The sequence below is a fragment of the Alligator sinensis genome, unplaced genomic scaffold (genome assembly GCF_000455745.1).
Source record: "Alligator sinensis unplaced genomic scaffold, ASM45574v1 scaffold562_1, whole genome shotgun sequence".
Lineage (NCBI taxonomy): Eukaryota > Metazoa > Chordata > Crocodylia > Alligatoridae > Alligator > Alligator sinensis.
Genome location: NW_005842227.1, coordinates 1,018,203 through 1,036,783, shown reverse-complemented (window position 1 = coordinate 1,036,783; position 18,581 = coordinate 1,018,203). Strand labels below are relative to the sequence as shown.

Genomic DNA, 18,581 nt, shown 5'->3' with positions numbered 1-18,581 from the left:
TTTAATTCCATTTTGTATTGCAAATAGAACTAATAAAAGAGATACAGTTGCATTTCAGTTATTGCTTCTGTCAATCTGTGCTGAAAACAGCAGTTTGGGGACCCTAAAAAAAAATACGGTAAGATTGCACTAAAAGTCCTCAAGCAGTGCTAGGTTCTAAAATATTCCTTTTTGTACTAGAAATATATATAAAATATAGATACACAAAATGTCTTGAAATTCTTAAACTATAAAATTTAGTGTCATCGTGGTAAGAGGTATTTGTAGCAAAAAGGGGAAAATTCCTTTAGGCTTAACATTTGCAGTAACTCAGCTTGCATGTTATGACAGGTGAAACTTCCTGTGAAATAAGCACTGGAATAAAATATCCAATGTAATGGGAAAAGTACAGATATGAAGAGAGATTTCCATAGATATAATAATTTCTTTGGCTCAAGAAAACTGAGCCTTCTGTACAGTCACAAGAAGACACTTGGGGATTCTCACCAAAAGTTATTTTCACCCATCAGAAGCAGGCCCTAGAAACTAAGTGTAAAAGGTGCTGCATTGGATATATGTGACAGAGCTAGTAGGCAGAGTTGTTGGAAAGAGATCTTCACTATGCATGTTGATTGATTAGTGTTATAGGATTAGGGCTATAGGATTCTGACAGCTAGCAATCTGCCTTGCACTTGCATTCCACCATCCATGGGTCCGCACTGGCCTAGATACCTCCAGAAACCTGGCTATCTTTCTTCAGTTTCACTCATTATATTAAAGAGTTGAATTGAGGGATGGATTGATGCTATGGTCAGTCAGTTAACAATTACATTGATTCAATGGCATGTGTGCGGTCTGCATGCTAGCTCATAGTCTGGAGTAATTAGCTGTGGAGGAGAGTGGCTGAGCTTCCCAGCAGAGTACCTGAAGGTTCAGGTGTAGATTTTGACTCCCAGCCCTCCCCCATTCCCAAAACTGAAGACCTCTTTACTCATAGACCATTGAGTTTATTCTCCTTTTTCTCCTGGGCTGAGAGCTGCTTAGTTATGGCTGTATGATACTTACCGTATCTTTAAACCCTTCACACAGATCACAGAAGTTCAGTGATTTCCGACCACCCGCAGTGTTCTCTTGCCTACCCATAATATCCCACTTTTGTGGAATTGGGCTGGAACACAGAGGCAGATTATGCCAGCTTTCTATCATTTGATAGCTTCCTCCCCCTGTTGTAATTCTCAGCTCTATTGATCTAGGTTTTTTCTGGTCTTTTATTACCTACTAAACACAGGCTGAAGAATCTGGACATCAGTGAGGGATGGGGAATTAACTCTACTCCCAATATTAAATTGTGATGAACCCCTCTAGCCATTTGTCTGTGTAACATGACATGAATCTCCAGGAAGAAGACAACCTTTAAAAGATTCTTGAATTTCTTTTTGTTTGTTTGTTTGTTTTAATATCGGCCCCTCAGTCACATTTGAAAGCGTTTTGCTCAACCGGTGGTTTCAGAATTGATGGCTGTTGTGATCAGGATTGTGATGAGGTTTGCTGCATCCCAAAAGGTGATGATTAAGGCACTGTAAAATGTGTTATTGCTTTTGCAAAATGAAAATGTCAGAATACAAAATTTGGAATAAAAAGTGTCAGATATGCAGAAATGGCTGTTTTCAAACAGTCCACCTGAGTGAGCTTTGTCAAAACTAGAACTCACAGGCCTTTGTGCATGCAGACAGAAGTGGCAATTTTCACCTGATCCGGCTACAGCTGTGACCAGATACAAGTGCACAACTGCAGACAGTTTTAAAAAATGGCCAGTCGGGTGAAAATCTGAACCCTCGTTGCATGAGTGGTCAGATGAATACATTTCAAAACACAGTGTCTTCTGTAATTTCTATCTGTCCTGTCTCCCAGCCTCAAGTTATTTTCAGAATAGGAGGGGGGAAGGGAACAGAGGGAATTAGGTCTGTGTTTTTTTTCAGCCCTCACTGGAGGGTGGGCCGGGTGTATTGGAGCCCCCATGAGGGAGGGGGTGGCTCCAATACACCCACCCTACCTTCCAGTGCTAGCTGGAGAGCCCCTAGAATGATCCGCCTCTCCTCCCTTCCCCCCTCTTATTCTGAAACAGGGACAGGCCGGGAGAGAGGAGGGGCTGTTGTTAGGGGAAACTGGCTGCAGCATCCCAACCAGCAGCTAGATTCCCCTCTCCCCATGAACAGTGAACTTCTGTTTGGTCCAGGGGATTGCTGTAACTCAGAACGCTTCCTGAAAAGTGTTCTCAGTTACAGAAGGGACCTGCACTTCTGTCTGCACCCTCTATGTATAGCGATAGATGGGAATAGGTTACCAGCTTAATTTAATGGGGGAAATGCTATGGTCCATTCCTCCTCTAATGGCATAAGAAGTCTAGAAAGATTCAGAATAAGGCCAGCTGCAATGTACTTGTCCTCCAGAGCTTCTTCTAACGCAGTGTAAGAGTTGGGAGTAGCTGTAACAAGTTGGGCTGTATTTGTAACGAGAATACCATTGATAAATGGGTGCTTGGCAACATTGCTAGGGAAGCTGGTTGGTTATTTTCTGACAAAAAGGCAACTTTTTCATGGAAACATATCAGTTTGCCTAGACTGTAGCAGGAAATGACCAACAGCCTAGTGGTCTGGAGTGTGGGAAACAAAGCATCTTGTTTCTGCTCTGCCAGACATGTAGCAAGGACTTAAACTTGAGTTTTCCACATCTCATGGAAGTGCCTTGCCAAAAGGTCTTTTGCTGTTTTGCAGTGGGTCTCTTTGTTCTATTTTATTTTATTAGGGGAAAAAGTAAGGTTTTACCTTAGTTTCAGCACAGAATATGTGAAATTTTGATATGTTGAAAAATGTCATGGGAAGAGGTCTGTTTTCTTTCCCAATCTAATTGCTGGTTAGTGTCAAATACAGCAACCTCTACATTACAGACCCAGTTTGAGAATTAGGAAATAGTTACTGACTCCCTGATAGTTGTCCCTTTGTCAAGCACCAAGCAGGAACTGAACCAGCACTTTTATTAATGAATTAGAATGGGAAAACTGCTTGTTAATTACATTTTCAGATTATACGAGACTGGGAGGTGTTGTAAACACCAGCAAGGAAAGAACAGTTATACAAAGAGAAAGTTTAGCAATATGAAAATAAATGAAATATAGCCATGAAAAGATAGATGAATAATTATAATAATTAGAAGAATCTTAAGTAAACAGAGTAATAAAACTGAAATTGATATCTAATTGAAGGGGAACCATAAGGAAAGCAGCAAGGCCAAAGCATGCCTAAGGGTAATTGCAGTCAGCAAAAAAGTGATGATTTTACAATTCAGTTTGATAGGGGAAAAAACCAACAATGTGCCAATTAGTGTAAAATTGAGCAACCTCTACATTATAGACCAAGTTTGAGAATTAAGGAGTAGTTACAGACTCCCTGGCCATGTCTACATGAGATGCAGACTGTGCAGTAGCCTGAGACTACTGCGCGGTAGCGTCACATGGCAGCAACCGTGATGCAGAGCTACTACTCAGTAATCTCAGGCTGCTGCATAGTCACCTTCATGAAAAAGCCATTCATCAATGCTACTGTGCAATAACTTGGACTAAACAAGTGCTAAATGTGTATAAAGTACTAAATGACTGTGCAATAACAACTGCACAGTCAGCATCTCACCCCGATGGTCATTCCTTCAATTTGCACCAAACAGAATCTGAACCAGTACCTTTATTAATCAACTAGAATGGGAAATGTTGTGGCAATTATGTATTTTTGAGTTCTGTATGTAGAATCATTGGCTTAGAAAAATGACAATTCATCTCTATATGGAGAATTGTGATATGGGGAAAGATTGACAGAGCCTTGTTATTTGAACAGTATTTTCAAGAAATTGTCAAGGGCTCCCAGAACCAAGAATGTATTCCTGTTTGTTGCAGAATAGTAAAAGTGGGTATAAACAAGCATATATACCTACTTCTGCATACTACACTGAGTGAAGTTCTTGGCATCCAAAAGACAGAAATTTGTCAACATACTGGAAAGAATTCAGACAATAATAAATGAAAAATATATGAAAAAAGAAAAACAAAGAGAAAGATTAAGGGGGTAGATAGATTGATTTATGAGGACAGGACAAAAGTACAAAACACTTTTGGCCAGATGAGCAAGTGTCATTGGCATGGCTGCCATTAAAGGTAGTGAAGCCACATCTGCTTATACCAGTATGAAAAGTTTGTCTGTACATATTAGCCAAACACTGACCAGGAGTTGGGTCCAGTGCTGAGATCTGGCCTGGGATTCTGGGTAGGCATAGCATTGGGTGTATGAACGACAATGGTCAGATGGTTCTTGAACAATGGTTCTTGAACTCTGTGCCAGTTGAGGCTTATCAGTGGACAACACCTTCTTTGCTAGTAACAGCAGAAGAAGAACGCTATGGAAACACCTAAGGGCCAGGCACTAACATCAGCTGGACTTGGTATTGACAAGATGTGCAGACTTGAAGGATATCCTGCTTACACGATCCTTTCTAAGCACAGACTGAGACACAGACCACTCCTTTGTTTGCTGCAAAGTGAAATATCAAGCTGGGAAGATCTATTGCAATAAACCTGCTAGAGAACCTCACGTTCACTTGTGTCAAATCAATGATCCTGTCAAGAAATAGCTTTTCAATGAAGAAGTAGTAAAGTCAGCCAGAATGAATGAGACTGCATCAGATGCATGGGAAGTCCTGAAGACAAGTATGTACAATGCAGTAATCAAGAGTTTTGGAAAGAGTACTAGGAAAAGCGTTGACTGGTTTGTAGACCATTCGGACATATTGGTGCCATTCATTGAGAGAAAAGGAATTGCCCTTATCACCTACAAGTCTACTCTTACTACTCATTTACTCAACAACCATAGAGAAGCTCATAAGGCTGTTCAAACAGCTTCCGGGAGCTGTGCTCAAGAATTTTGGCTGGATCTCTGCAACAGTATCCAACAAGCAGCTGATGCAGTTGACAGTAGATGGTTATATGAGGATATTAGAAAGACCATCTGGCTGACAAAGTACAAGATGGGTCCACTGAAAGACCTGGATGGTAATATCACAACTAATAAGGGGAAGCAACTGGAGAGGTGGATTGAGCACAATGGAATGATATACTCAAGGAAGTCTGTAGTAGACCAATATGTGCTAGACAAATTGTCTGGGTTTGAAGTTATGACTTCAGTGGATGCCAAACCTACACTAAAGGAACTTGAACAATGCATCAAAAAGATTCTCAATAACAAAGCTTCAGGATCTGACCATTTACCCATTTACCTGCTGAAATTTTTCCCTGCTTAAGTTTACACATGTTCAAACAAAGACTTGCTGCAAAGATTGCATGAAGTGCTGCTACTGTGTTGGAAGGAGAAAGTGTTCCACAAGATTTCAAGGACGCTCATTTCATCCAACTCAATAAAAACAAAGGAGACAGAAGTGACTGTAATAACCACAGAGGTATATCTCTTCTCAACATTGGGGGGGAAATCTTAAGCCATATTCTTATAGCTAGACTTCAGACATTAACTGAGAGAATGTATCCTGAGAGCTGATGTGACTTCTGCTCAGAAAGGTCCACCATAGATATGGTCTTCTCTGTCAGACAACTGCAGGAAAAGTGCAAAGAGAAGCATATCCCACTGTACATGGCTTTTATGGATTTAACAAAAGCCTTTGATATGTTTAGTTGGTCAGGGCTTTACACTGTTCTGAAGAAGCTTGTTTGTCCACCTATACTGCTAAACCTTGTGAAATACTTACACAATGGCATGAAGGCAACTGTAGTGTATGAAAACTAGGAGTCTGACTCATTCAGCATCAATGACAGAGTGAAGCTGGGCTTCGTACTGGCTGCCACATTGTTTAACATTTACTTCTCATTCCTATTTCAACACACATTCCATGATGTTCAAGAAGGTGTCTATCTCAGTACTAGGCATGATACAGGACTGTTTAACATTGCAAGATTCAGAGCTAAGGAGACTATCATTAAGGACCTGTTGTTTGCAAATGATGCAGCCCTTGTGGCTCAGTGTTGATGCATTGCAACATCTCATTACCAAGTTTTCTGACTCATGCAAAATCTTTGAGCTAGCAATAAGCTTGAAGAAGACTGTTATCTTACCCCAATGCTCTTCATAACCAGTTCCAGATATTATCCTAGATGGTACTCATCTGGATGTTGTTGACTAATTTTTCTACCTTGCCTCTACTGTTACCAGCAATGTAGATCTTGATGCTGAGCTTGCTATTAGAATGAGCAAAGCAGCCAGGAACTTTAGCCTTTTGCAAGACAGAGCCTAGAACAATAATAAACTGTCAGCTAAAGTGAAAATCCATATTTATGAGACACATGTTTTATTCAGTCTTCTACACAGCTCAGAAACATGGATGACCTATGCCAAACATAACAAAAGACTAAATGGCTTTCATATCAGATGCCTGTGTAAAATTCTTAAAATAAGATGGCAAGATGGGGGACCAATGTGGAAATGTTAAATCATGCTGGTATGTCATTCATGGGAATGTTGATTAGTAAGAGAAAACTCAGGTGACTTGGTCATATCAAGCGAATGGTGGATCACAGGATCCCGAAGAATGTGCTATACTCTGAAGCTTGTGAAGGATCTAGAAAGAGAGGCAGACTGCTGTGCAGATTTTGAGATGCTTGCAAAGATGACTTAGCATCCTTTGGAATCTCTATGGATGATTAGGAAAGGAGTGCAGAATGCCACTCTGGTTGGTGGAGTCAGGTTGCAGATGGAGCAAGATGCTGTAAGATGGACTGGATCAAGTTTTATAATTACTGGATTTTTCCTTCTGATGGAGGAAAGAATCTGCTGCTCAGATCCAGAGCATTGTTAGTACATGGGTGTGCCCTACCTGTAGGCAGAACTGTCACTTGCACAATGGACTCAGCAGCCATCAAAGAACTCATTGGTGTTTATACCATGCACTATGAAGAGTGATGGTGCCAATCACAATTGTTGTGGGTTATACCTTTTATTGGACCCACTGCATGGTTGGAATACATTTAAGACAAATTTTTGAGCACAGTGCATTTTTCATCAGGTCTGAGGGAAGAAACAGACACATTGGCTGCTTACAGATGTGGAAAAAAACCCCAGCACTTTACTTTTAACTTGCTGTGCACCCACACCAAGTGCAGCATATGCCCAAAAGAGGCATCACATTAGTTTGACCTGTCTTGCCCAACGTCTGTATAGATCAGTCACTTCAGCAGGGTATTTTTGGTGCTTTTCTCTAATAGCTGATTGAATCGGCTTTAGTAGGAGACCTTTCAAATGGGAAAGGGTCATTATCACCTGTAGTGTGAAGAAAGATTTTCAGGAATCAGGTAGATAATAATATGCCATAAAGTTAATATCAGTGTTCAGTTCCTGGTTCTTGGTGTCTTACCAGTTTAAGAAATGCTGTGCCCAGGCTCACTTTTTGAAGGTGCTTTGTAAATTTCCCTTGAATATGAGATAGTGAGGCCAAAAAGGGAGTGGCTATTCTGTGCAAAAGTGCTCCTACTGATTTTGTGTGCCTCTGTCTTTTATATTTTTTTTCTATGAGAGTTCATTCTGGTACATAGTTCCTGGCTAGTTTCACCCATGTTATTACCATGAGGGCGTTTGGTGCACTAGACCAGCTATACCACATTTTGCAAAAGGCATGTATAAGATCCATGGATTCTGATGGATTTGTTGTGGGGAGTATTGATTGCTGTAGCAGTGGAGATATGCTGACGGGTTTTGAATCTATTATTAAGTGAAGGCTGAGTTCTATCTGATGCCTGTTGAGCGGTGGGGAGTTTGCTTTTAAAGGTGCATTGGGCAGTCCTAGGTGGTTGTGTGAAAGGGGTGGAGGGACTGAAAATGGCTCTCTGAACATCTGATCTTTGTTAATTATAGACAGTAATTGTTTGACGATTCTTCTTTGATAATTCTTCTAATCAGTCCAAATGTGGGGTGGTAGGTGACCACGGGGGGTGTGTAGTCATAGGTTTTCTTTTTATATTGCAGCAGGTTACTGCAGGGTATTTGAGAGGGTCTTAAAAAGATATATCCTGCTTTTCTACTGGTGTGTCCTTGTTGTAGAAAGATAGATTTCAGGTCGGAACGGTGAGTGTCACAAGCACTCTCTTTAGAGCAGATGCTGTGATGCTGTGGTATCAAAGGGCCTGACTGTAGATTACAGTTGTTTTTTTTGGTGCAGTTGAGATCATTGCTGGTATCGTATCATCAATATGGTGGTCTGTGGGTTTTTTTGTATATGGTGGTTTGTAGGGTGCCATTCCAGATACGGGTTGTGTTATCTAGAAAGTTGTTGTTAGTATAATCATATTCCAGAGAAAAATTGTTCAAGGGAAGCTAGCTGTTAAACTTGCGGTGGAATCAGTAAGTCCAGGTGTTCACTCTTGATGATGAAGGTATATATATAATACGAGCACAGTGCAGGTGCTGTTTTCTAAAAATTCCTCCTCCAGCTGGCCCATGAAGAAGTTGACATATCGAGGGGGCAGCTGTACCTATGGTTGGAGGACTTGTTGATTGTTGAAAGTAAAGTTTGTGTGGACGAGGATGATTTGTGCAACATGTTGTTGCAAAGCTGAATCAGGTTCTTGTAGGTATCTCAGGCAGGCAGCTGTGTCTTCATCATGTGGCATGCTAGTGTACATGCTTCTTGAGAAGCCTTCTTGAGAAGGTAGTTGATGTTGTGGATTTTGTTGAGGAAGAAAATTGTAATGTAACTTGTGATTTAATGACAGACTGTAATTTCCTGTCTTTCTTGTGATTTTAAAGTTTGTGTTCCTTTCAGTTGTTAGATTGCTGGCCCTTTCAGATGTTTCAAAGTTTGACAATGAAAACATTTAGCTAAAGAGCAAAAAATACACTTCAGTTCTTTCTGTGCCATAAAACTTAAAAGAAAGGCTCCATTAAACTGACCTGAGCTCATTCTTTAATAGACTTCAATTGACCCACCCTATCTGAAAGACATTAGCATGTCCAATGTCCGGAAATACAATCTTCTGCTTTTAGTGAGGTTATTGCATCAGTCATTAGGTAGTTTCTGTTGAAGAAAGGGGTTACAGTTTTAATCTTTCAGTCTAAACAAACTGTCAGTAATCAGTGAAGAGTTTTGCCCTCTTTCACAGCTCTACTTCTATGTAATTAGAATGGGATGTGAAAGCTAAATTATCGGCTTTTGCACTGCATCAAATCTGGGGTTCAGTTTGAACTCTGAAGAAATAATCCTTCGTTTTCCAGTAAGTTCAGTCTGTACAACAGCAGTTCATAGCTGACAGAAGCACTGGTTAAACCACTTGGAATAGGATTCAAATGAAATTCTTGAGTAATGTAAAATCATTTTGTGATTTCTGAGCTTCAGGCTGCACTGGAATTATGGCAGTGACCTGCCAGAACAATCTTTTGTCCCTGAAAGAAGGGATCAAGTTGGTATTTCCATTAAAAGACTCTATGGCAATAAACATCACTGTCCTTAAGAAAAAAATATCTATCTGGAGTAGTCATGCACTTCTTGAGGAATGGCTAATGTTTTATGGTCAAATGGTTGTTACCCATATTAGAAGAGATATACTTAAAACACGCTTGGATCTTATTCTAAAACATTAAATCTCCAATGTAATGTTGTGTAAAACTTACAATTTTTGTCACAAGTTGCAATATTCTATGGAGGGACACTTGACTCTTCAGATAGCTACATCCCAAGAGATTTCTTTCAGAATGAAGTCATTCTAGAACACTAAGTAGGTGAATGGCTGATATGTCTTTGGTTATGTCTCTGCTGTCATGTAGGTGTGAGATATCTGAGCTAGCTATAAACAAACTAACTCCAAGTACCAGAAATAGTTTTCCCACAACATTACTGAACTTTACACAGGCTAATTCACTGTTTTTAGGCAGCGTCAGTATGCCTTTTAACAGATTCCATGTTACTGAATGTTAGAAAATACTAGACTGTTAAATGAACAATAGCAGAGGATGCTTTAAAACACCATGTGACTGAGAGCTAGACAATGAACTTGCTAAACATTACATAAAGTATTCGAACAGAGTTTCATAAAATCTCATCTGGTAGTTATTACCAGAATTTTCATTTGTAAGCAGCTTATCACCAGAGTATCAGGACACAGTTTATTTAATTGAGAAATGGAATGTCCCACAATTGAAGGGAAAGGCTACTCCCTAATTTTCATTTAAAAAATGCTTGCTTGGAGCAAATCCAAGTGATGTCCGTGAACTCAAGACTGGAGCTTAGGGGAAAAGTTGAACAGACAGAGCATTTGGCATTGTACCCTTAAGGATGTAGTGGCTCATTGGACAACTGTGCATTGGATGAATAGCTTCTCCACCATTTTAGAATGAAGATAAATACCAACTAATGTTTTTAAATTACTTTGAGGCTGTAAAGTCCTGTAAGCACTAAATACTGTATAAATATTATGACATTTTTAAGCAACAATGAGAACAAAAACAAAACAAAACAAAAAACTCCACCCCTAAGATCTCACTTAAGATAGGACAGGCAGACAGATGGCACATTTATTAACTACATATGCAAACCATTGTCCCTATGCAGATAAAGTGATTATAGGAATGCTGGTTGCAGTTTTACTGGCTATATGTTTCATATGCCAGAAAGAGTTGTCCCTATTTTATGAACCAGTTCCTCCTGCACCCACAAGACTATTTTTGTGCCACCCAAAGGACTGAGCAGGAGTCAAGTCCGTGATCCATATTGAGAAAACAAAAAAGCAATTCTATTGATTAAGACTACATTTCCTTTCCTCTTCATGAACTTGAAGTAATTGCCTGTAATAGATTTTTTTGAGAGCTCAATAAATTAAATGCAAAAAACCTACACCTAAGTAACATGAAAACAATGACACAGAGCAATAAAAAATGAGAAATTCTGAAGTTAAAAACGCCTCTTATATTGATCAAAAAGGCTCTGGTATAGGAGGTAAACTTGAGATCTTTTAAATCAGAGATGGTTCATAGCATATTTCTCATTAGAGTGTGTATTGCTTATCGTAGTGGCATCAAACATGGCCCACAAACTTGATCTGGCCCACAGAGACTTTTTCTCCAAACTCAGCCTTGCTCCTGGTGGGCCAAGGAATGTTTCTGTGGAGCTAGCGGGAAGTGGGGCCTGCCACACAGCCCGGGTGCTAAAGGGCATGTTTAGGCTTTGGTGGTGGGAGGTGGGGGGGGCGGGGGCAGGAGCGGAAGAGCTGTTTCAGCACAGCCCCACTCATCCCATGGCTTCTTGGAGCACCATCACCATGGCTGCTTTGCCCTACTGCTTGGTGCTGCTGCCTCCTGTCACTATCCCCACCACCACTACCACCATCATTTGTGTCATCCTTGCTGCCACCACTGGCCCTTTGCTGCAGCTGCTGGCCCTCCCAGTGCCATCACTGCTGATGCCACAGCTGCTGACTCCAGTGCCTCTGATGCCCTGCCACTCCCAGATCTGGATCCAATCTGCAAGGAGCCCCGCTGTCTGGATCTTGCCTGGCAGGTGGGATGTTTGACACCCCCATCTTATAGAAGCATAGAGAAGTAGGGCTGGAAAGAGACCTCTGGAGGTCATCTAGTCCAACCACCATCCCTAGCCAAACCATTCCATACAAATCCTTGTCTAACCTAGTACCGCAACTACACAATCAACCTTGTCATACAACTGCAAGACATGGCGAACTAACCTGCCACAGGTAAAGCAGAGGGACAACAGTAGTCAGTGTCCTGCTGCTGCAAGGGCTGTTAAAATATAGCTGGCTCTGTCTGCTTCCTCTCCCCCAGCCAGTGGCAGACTCCTGTGGAAGGTGGAATTGGGAAGCTTAACCTCTGCTGCCTTAAATGACCGTCCTGGCTTCCCATCCTCACCTAGAGCAGGCAAGAGAAGCCACTTCTGCTGGCACTAGCTGCTGGGGTTATCTGGGGGGACAATTATCTAAGGCAAGGTAGGTGGCTGTAGCCCTGGAAGAACCTTTGTTCTTCTTGCAGGAGATGAAGGGTGCCCTCCCCCATTTTCCCCGCCTCCCTGGATCCCCCTATATCTCCCACTTACCCTGGGGTAGTGCAGACACATCCCTGCTGCCTGCCGTTTCTTCAGATACCTTCCTGGCCCCCTCCATGCCCCTGCCTCAAGGGAAGGAGACCCCATGACTCACCCCGTGAGCCAGCCTATGGCTGCCCCACCACCCCCATGCTGCCCTCTGTGTTCTTCCTGGCTGGGTTGGGGGGCGGCGGGGTGCAGATGGATGACTCCCATGTCCTGGCTGAGCTCAGCACTAGCCTCTGGGGCAGCTGCTGCTCATGAGGCTGGTGCAGGCTTCCTCCCTCCCACCTTCCCCCTCCCTGGCCTTACCCTGCTCTCTCCCTGGCTAGCAGACAGGCAGGAGACTCACACATCTCATGCCAGGTGCCCCCCCCACCGCCTCACACACACACATGCACCCATGCAGGCTGTATAGTATGTAATGATTTTTTTTAAAGGTATAGTGTTGGAAAATGGACATCAAAGTTGTTCTGGGCTGCACGCACGCAGGCTAGGTACAGACATTCAAAAAGCCCATGGTGGAATTGATTGAATTTACACCATTTCCTGTAAGTGGTATAGTTTAGATTGGTAGCGAACAGAATACACATTAGCATTTTGGCGGTGGGGGGAGGGGGAGACATAGATTTGGTTCTATCATTTTTAAACAGTCTATGTGTGCCTAACTTCTTTTCTGTTAATGATATAGACCAGTTTCCAATCACATATAGCAGTAAAAGTGTAATGTCTGTCCCTGGTCTTAAGATAGCTCTTTCAATGAGGGCTAAAAGACTAAATGCTCCATTTCTTTTTAAATGTAGTGGGAATGTCCATTAGTATTTCAAAAGACAGTATACCTAACTCTGAAAGGCCTCTTAAAAGTTCCCAATATTGTAGTGCTCTAACATGTCTGTAAAATATTCCTTCTAAAATTGTGTTGTAAAACACTTATTACACGTATACGTGTTACATTTTTCCTATCTTAGAGGTACATGATGTAGCTTTTTGTTTGGTTTGCCTTTGCAGTAACAATGACAAAAACAGTAACACAGAGGTTAATCAAGTTTGGTTTGGGCTGCATCTAGTTTTAGGCATTCTAGCACCTAAAATTTTGGTGTCTCAGCTCAAGAGAGTTAAATAATCTTTGCAGCTTTAGTCCATAAATATAGCCAACTGGGATAATGAAGTACCTCCAATTTGACTGATGTGCTGTATACAGAGAATGGAGAGAGGTAAGCACCTCCAGAGGATGATCCAAAATACCTAGAAGTAGCCAATAGAAAATGCGAAACACAGAGGCATGTCTGAACTCTGACTCCTCTTAGAAGCTTATGTACCTAATACTGTAATCCAGAATCCCTTCTTTTAGCACCAAACTGCCCACCTTTTTTCCAATAGTCTGGTGCAGTGATTCTCAATTTTTTTTTAGAATCAAGGCAACCCTTATTAGAGTTGTGATGCCTTTTGGAAAATGCCAGCTCTAAACTTTCACTTGTGTTTTGGAACATGGAACTATAAAAGAGCAATTCTTCCGCTGCAAAGAACTTAAAAAGACCACAACAGGTCAGAATTTTTTTTTTTTTAACATTATGGATTGCTCTTTTAAATCTCTGGATTTATCTTGTGAATCATATTTGCATACCTAACAGTGCTAACTCTGCATGGCAATGTGCAGCACACTTGAAAAGATATCAGTACATCCTGCTCGAGGTTCACTTGTCTAGTGGTTAGAGTACTAACCCTCGAAATAAGAGATCTGGGTTCTAGGCTTCTGCAGACAGTGATGATTCATACCCACATTTTCCATTTCTTAGAAGACTTCCATAACCATCAGGCTCTAGAACAGTATGGGGTTGTGGGAGGAGCAGCAGGAAGCATCCTCTTCTCCTCGCCTTAAACCTGGACCATTGTGCAGCTAAAACTACAAGATTCCTGGGACTGGAGACAAAGTAAGCAAAAGGGAGCTTGATCCTGAAACCCAGTGGCACTTTTCTCCAATCCCTGTTTTCAGGGTTGCTTGTGGTTCTTACCTTGTGGCTATCTAATACAAAAAGGGTTTGAGGATAGGGATCAGCACCTGGGCCTCCGTGCTCTGAGGGGAGTGCCAGAACCACTTGTCGATGGAGGCATTTACCTTCTTGCTTACTTCCAGGATTCAGTGCCTTTTGTCTGAGGCAACCATTGGTTAAAAAACAGAGAGGACCCTGGTAGCAGGGACTGGCATATTCCTGATATCCTCTTCAAGTTCTCTGATACTCAGGCTAGGCTATAATTGTTCTTTTTGGTAGCAATAAATACTAACTGTAAATACAGATTTTAGAGCAAACCAGCTTTTTGTGATGCCATTTAGGTGATTGACTTTGTTTTTGTAGGCTGTATCTTTTAGTGATCATATGGAAAGGCAATAACTTCACATCAGTGCATGCACAGAAATCAATTTCCAATGTTAATGTTCTCTCCATTTCAGCTTTCACCTGTTTGTCCATGTCATCTGAAATTAAAGGTTTAACTCTGATATAATTTTGCTCATAATATGCATTAGCAATCCATTAGCCTCAAATCATTTGTTTCACCAAAAATGGCTTTCCATTAGCACCCTTTGTGGAAACTAAAATGGAAAAATGATTCGCTCATGAAAGGGAGAGAAGGAGAAATTCAGGGAGATGAGTGCTTTCCTGATCTGTATATCTTTCTGATCAGTCAGCTGGAAAATAGTATTAAAATAAGCATGGTCACTGAAAAAACAGGATGGCAAAATGACTTATGCCATAGGACTATACACAGGTTTTTTCATTTAATTCCAAAATGAGTTCTCATTCAATCACAGAAATTAGAGAAGGGGAACAATGTTATTTGGTCACTAAGTCCATCTCCCTATGACTGTAGGATTGTTTCTTCACAAATGTGCCACTTGTTAAATTTCAGGTGAATGTACAATGGATCTTCAATCGTTTCCTTTAGAATACAGATTCTGTAACATTTTCATTGGGGACGTGATTTATTTTTCTTACCATATTCCTGTTTTAATGGGGTAGTCTCTCTTTTATTCATTTGTTTTCTTCATCTCTTTCTCTCTTTTTTTTTTTCTCTCTTTCTCTCTCAAAAATCTGTGGTGATGGCTCAGTAGAGTAACCTAAAAAGAGAGAGAGAATGGGCCCTCAAGCCTGTCATTTGTGATTGTGCACATGATTCACCTCCCATCCCATTCAGCCCTTTGACAACTGGAACAACAACTTGCATGGAACAGTAATAGCAGGCAAGTTGTGCAGTGTTTGTTATCTTTGATGTGTTTTAGCACCTGAAAATAAAGAAACAAACCAGCACGATTGACTGGTTGGCATTCTACATACCACCATCAAATGGTCCACAAATGGAGAATATTGCTTTAGGGTTTTTTTTAATGAAGTTATACATTTCTAATATCTAATGTATTCTTTTACTTTGCTAAGTGTAATCAAGTTATTCCTAATTAAACATCCATGGGCTATTGTACATACTATTTTCCCTTACAGGGAACAAATGTTGCCCTCAAACATGCTCATGCTATTGAAGTGGTATAGAGAAGAATTTTGCTCTTTTAGGTTTCCATACTTCAATTACTCATGTGTAGGTTTTACATTATTCATAGTTGGTGTATATTTAGATTCTTCCAGTTGTTCTTCCAGTTGTCTTGCAGGCATTTTTTGATTCACGTATTTTGTGCTCTCAATTTATTGGTATCTTTGTGTCTATTCCAAATATATGTTAGGACTGAACACAGTAGTCTGGATCAGTGGTTTTCAGCCTGTGGTCCACAAAGCCTTGGGGATCCACAGACTATGTCTAAGGAGCTTGCGAAAGATGATTATGATCAATCAAAACTATGTGAATACCCACACTTAAAATTCAAAGAGTTCTGCACCTCTATTCAAAATTTTTAGAGTCTGCAAATGAAAAAAGGTTGAAAAACACTGATTGAAAACCCCTAGAGAGGAACATCTCTGGAACACAAGGGATGCATCCAGACAAGCGCACATGTGAAGTTTGCCGCACCTCAAATCTGTTTGTGGCACTGTAAACCATGTGTGGCAAACATGCAACTCTGTGCCACACTGCAAATTTGCAGCATGGTGCCAAAATTTGATACCGATGTCCCGGTATCAAAAAAACCCCCCAAAAACCAGCCACAAAAAGCTGTGTGGTGCACATGGCAGCAGTATGTGCCATCAGAAACAGAACCTGGCCATCCAGAGCCACACACTGGCTTGCTGTCAGGCTCTGGGTGGCTGGATCAGTGTTGCTGCTGCCCTGGGAGGCACCCAACATGTTCTTTTAAATGATGGTTCCCTCTATTGGTTGCCACACTCTTCCATCCTTGTGTTAACTCAAATCTAATTTGATTTTCTATATTAGATGCTTCACATATAGCATCTGGTGAAGTAGGTTGTTGCCTGCTTGGAGGATCATGCCTTTGAACCAGCTAGTCTCTGGGGAGCCACCCTGTCTTCTGCCAGCCTTCTGCCTGATTGATTATTGTCCCTTTCTCTCTCAGAGGTAGGGTAAACATAAATGAGACTCAGGAGATCTGAGTTGCATCAGTTCTGGCTGGTGGATGATCTTGGCTTGTCACTTTACCTATCTTTATATCAGTTTCTCTATCTTTAATACATGAATTATGATCATTTCCCTTATCTGAAAAGCGCTTTCTGTTGATAAAAAATACATGTAAGAGTGTGATCTTACAAATATTACTAATTTCAAAATACCTTTCCAGTGAAGATTCATCTTGTTGTTCTCCTGAAATTGAAAATAACATTTCTAATCCTGTGATTTTACAAATAATGTTAAAAATAAACCAGGGGATTTAAGATACCTGCTATACAGTTTTGTGTCTGTTAATTTGTAAATTTGTCATCTCTTGGTGCTTGTGTCAGTAGCCTAGGTGTTACAGAGTAACTCAGGGTCCTGTGCCAAAAGAGGTGTTGTTTATCTTCCAATCTTAGCAGAAACCAGGCATGCTGTAGCTAATATTATTAATATTAGAGTAAATTTGACCTCTTGATCTGTGTATATAAAATCCTGGATGTAACTGCTAGTTTTCCTTAAAAATGTAAGAAAAACTCTATTTAATCCTGGGGCATATGCTTGCATTTCTCTGTTAGCTCTTGCTGAGAGAAGTGTGCGGATTCACAACTGGTAAAGAGTTTTGGATTGCTGGCTATGTGAAGTGTTTCTGGGTTTTAGAGAGGTTTTTTTTTTTCTTTACCTTAAATTGCCTTGCTTCAAGTAAATTCTTCTAGTCTTTTCTCTTACCTTTTCCTATGTGGCAAAGGAGGAATGGGGTAAAAATGTCAAGTTATCCAGTCAATGTAAAATGGAAGAGCTTGCACTGCCAGAAACAAAGACAACTTTCTCCAGGAGAAATTACTGGCCCTGAAGTAGCATTTCAGCAATGAAACATAAAAGTGACACACAGTGGGAGATCATTAAAAAGTATCCCATCACTTCAGTAATACCGTGTATTGTAATGCAGATTATATTGATTAGCTGCAAATTTCAGTGTGAAACTGGAGTTTCCTCCAAGTGAGCACAGGTACTAAATCTCTTTGAGCTACAATGACAAGCAGCAGGGTAGTTGGTGTGATGTTTCTCTTACCAAAAAACTTGAGATCAGAAGGTTATTGGCAGGAGGTTTCTAGGCTTCTTTCTGAGAGTTTAATACATTATTAAATAATGGCATTCATACTATTTGCAGTACCTTCAACAGACAGTTTTGAAAAAATAGGAAATAAAGCACTGGGCAGTGCTGTTGTGCTCTTATATCACTTGTAAGAAAAGATATTACTCTTGTTGTTATTTTCAAAGATTAAGAGAAGTTATCTTGGGTGGAAGTCAGCTACCCTTTCCCAAGATCTAAATTCAAATCTTACATAGCATGGTTCCCTGCAATTACCAAGGCTATACAAAAATTTCTTACTGTTGCCTTTTTAAAATGTCCTCTCTTTATCAGTTTTACCCTTTGTAGATACTGTAGCCCATATCTACCATGGAGCCAAAGACACAAAAATAAGGAAAACCAGTACAAAAAGGTATATCAGTGTTATAGAAGGGAATGCTAGAAATATCCTCTCAAACGATCGGCTGTGACATTTCAAACAATCAAATGTGATAGCAAAGTTCTCTGAGTTAAACTAGGCTGCCAAAATCATGAAGAACAGAGGTTTCCTACCATTTAAATACCATCTCCTCATGTTCAGCCACTGACAAGTAGGCCTTGCAGAATAATATGTCCTAGTTCCAGTGATGATTCAAAGGAAGAACTGTGGGAAATTTCACAATGGTAAATGAGACACTCCTGGTGACTGAGGACAAATGTTTGAGTACATCTACCTCTCCGGAAAGCCAGAGAAAATGGACCTTATTCAGTTATAGGAAGGCCACTTTTATGTTGTTAGAGCTCACAAAGAAGCCTTGAGGACACAAAAACAGCACGTTGTAAATACAGCTGGTGC

General features: G+C 40.7%; 1 long non-coding RNA gene across 1 annotated transcript; it reads right to left on the bottom strand.

The window, feature by feature from the left end:
* Nucleotides 1–15,083: 15,083 nt before the first annotated feature.
* On the bottom strand, nucleotides 15,084–17,390 carry LOC112550860. The gene is made up of 3 exons (XR_003094909.1): nucleotides 17,336–17,390; nucleotides 16,836–16,866; nucleotides 15,084–15,223 (listed from the first exon to the last, which is right to left on the bottom strand). It is a non-coding gene; the product is annotated as an uncharacterized LOC112550860 (long non-coding RNA).
* Nucleotides 17,391–18,581: the final 1,191 nt, after the last annotated feature.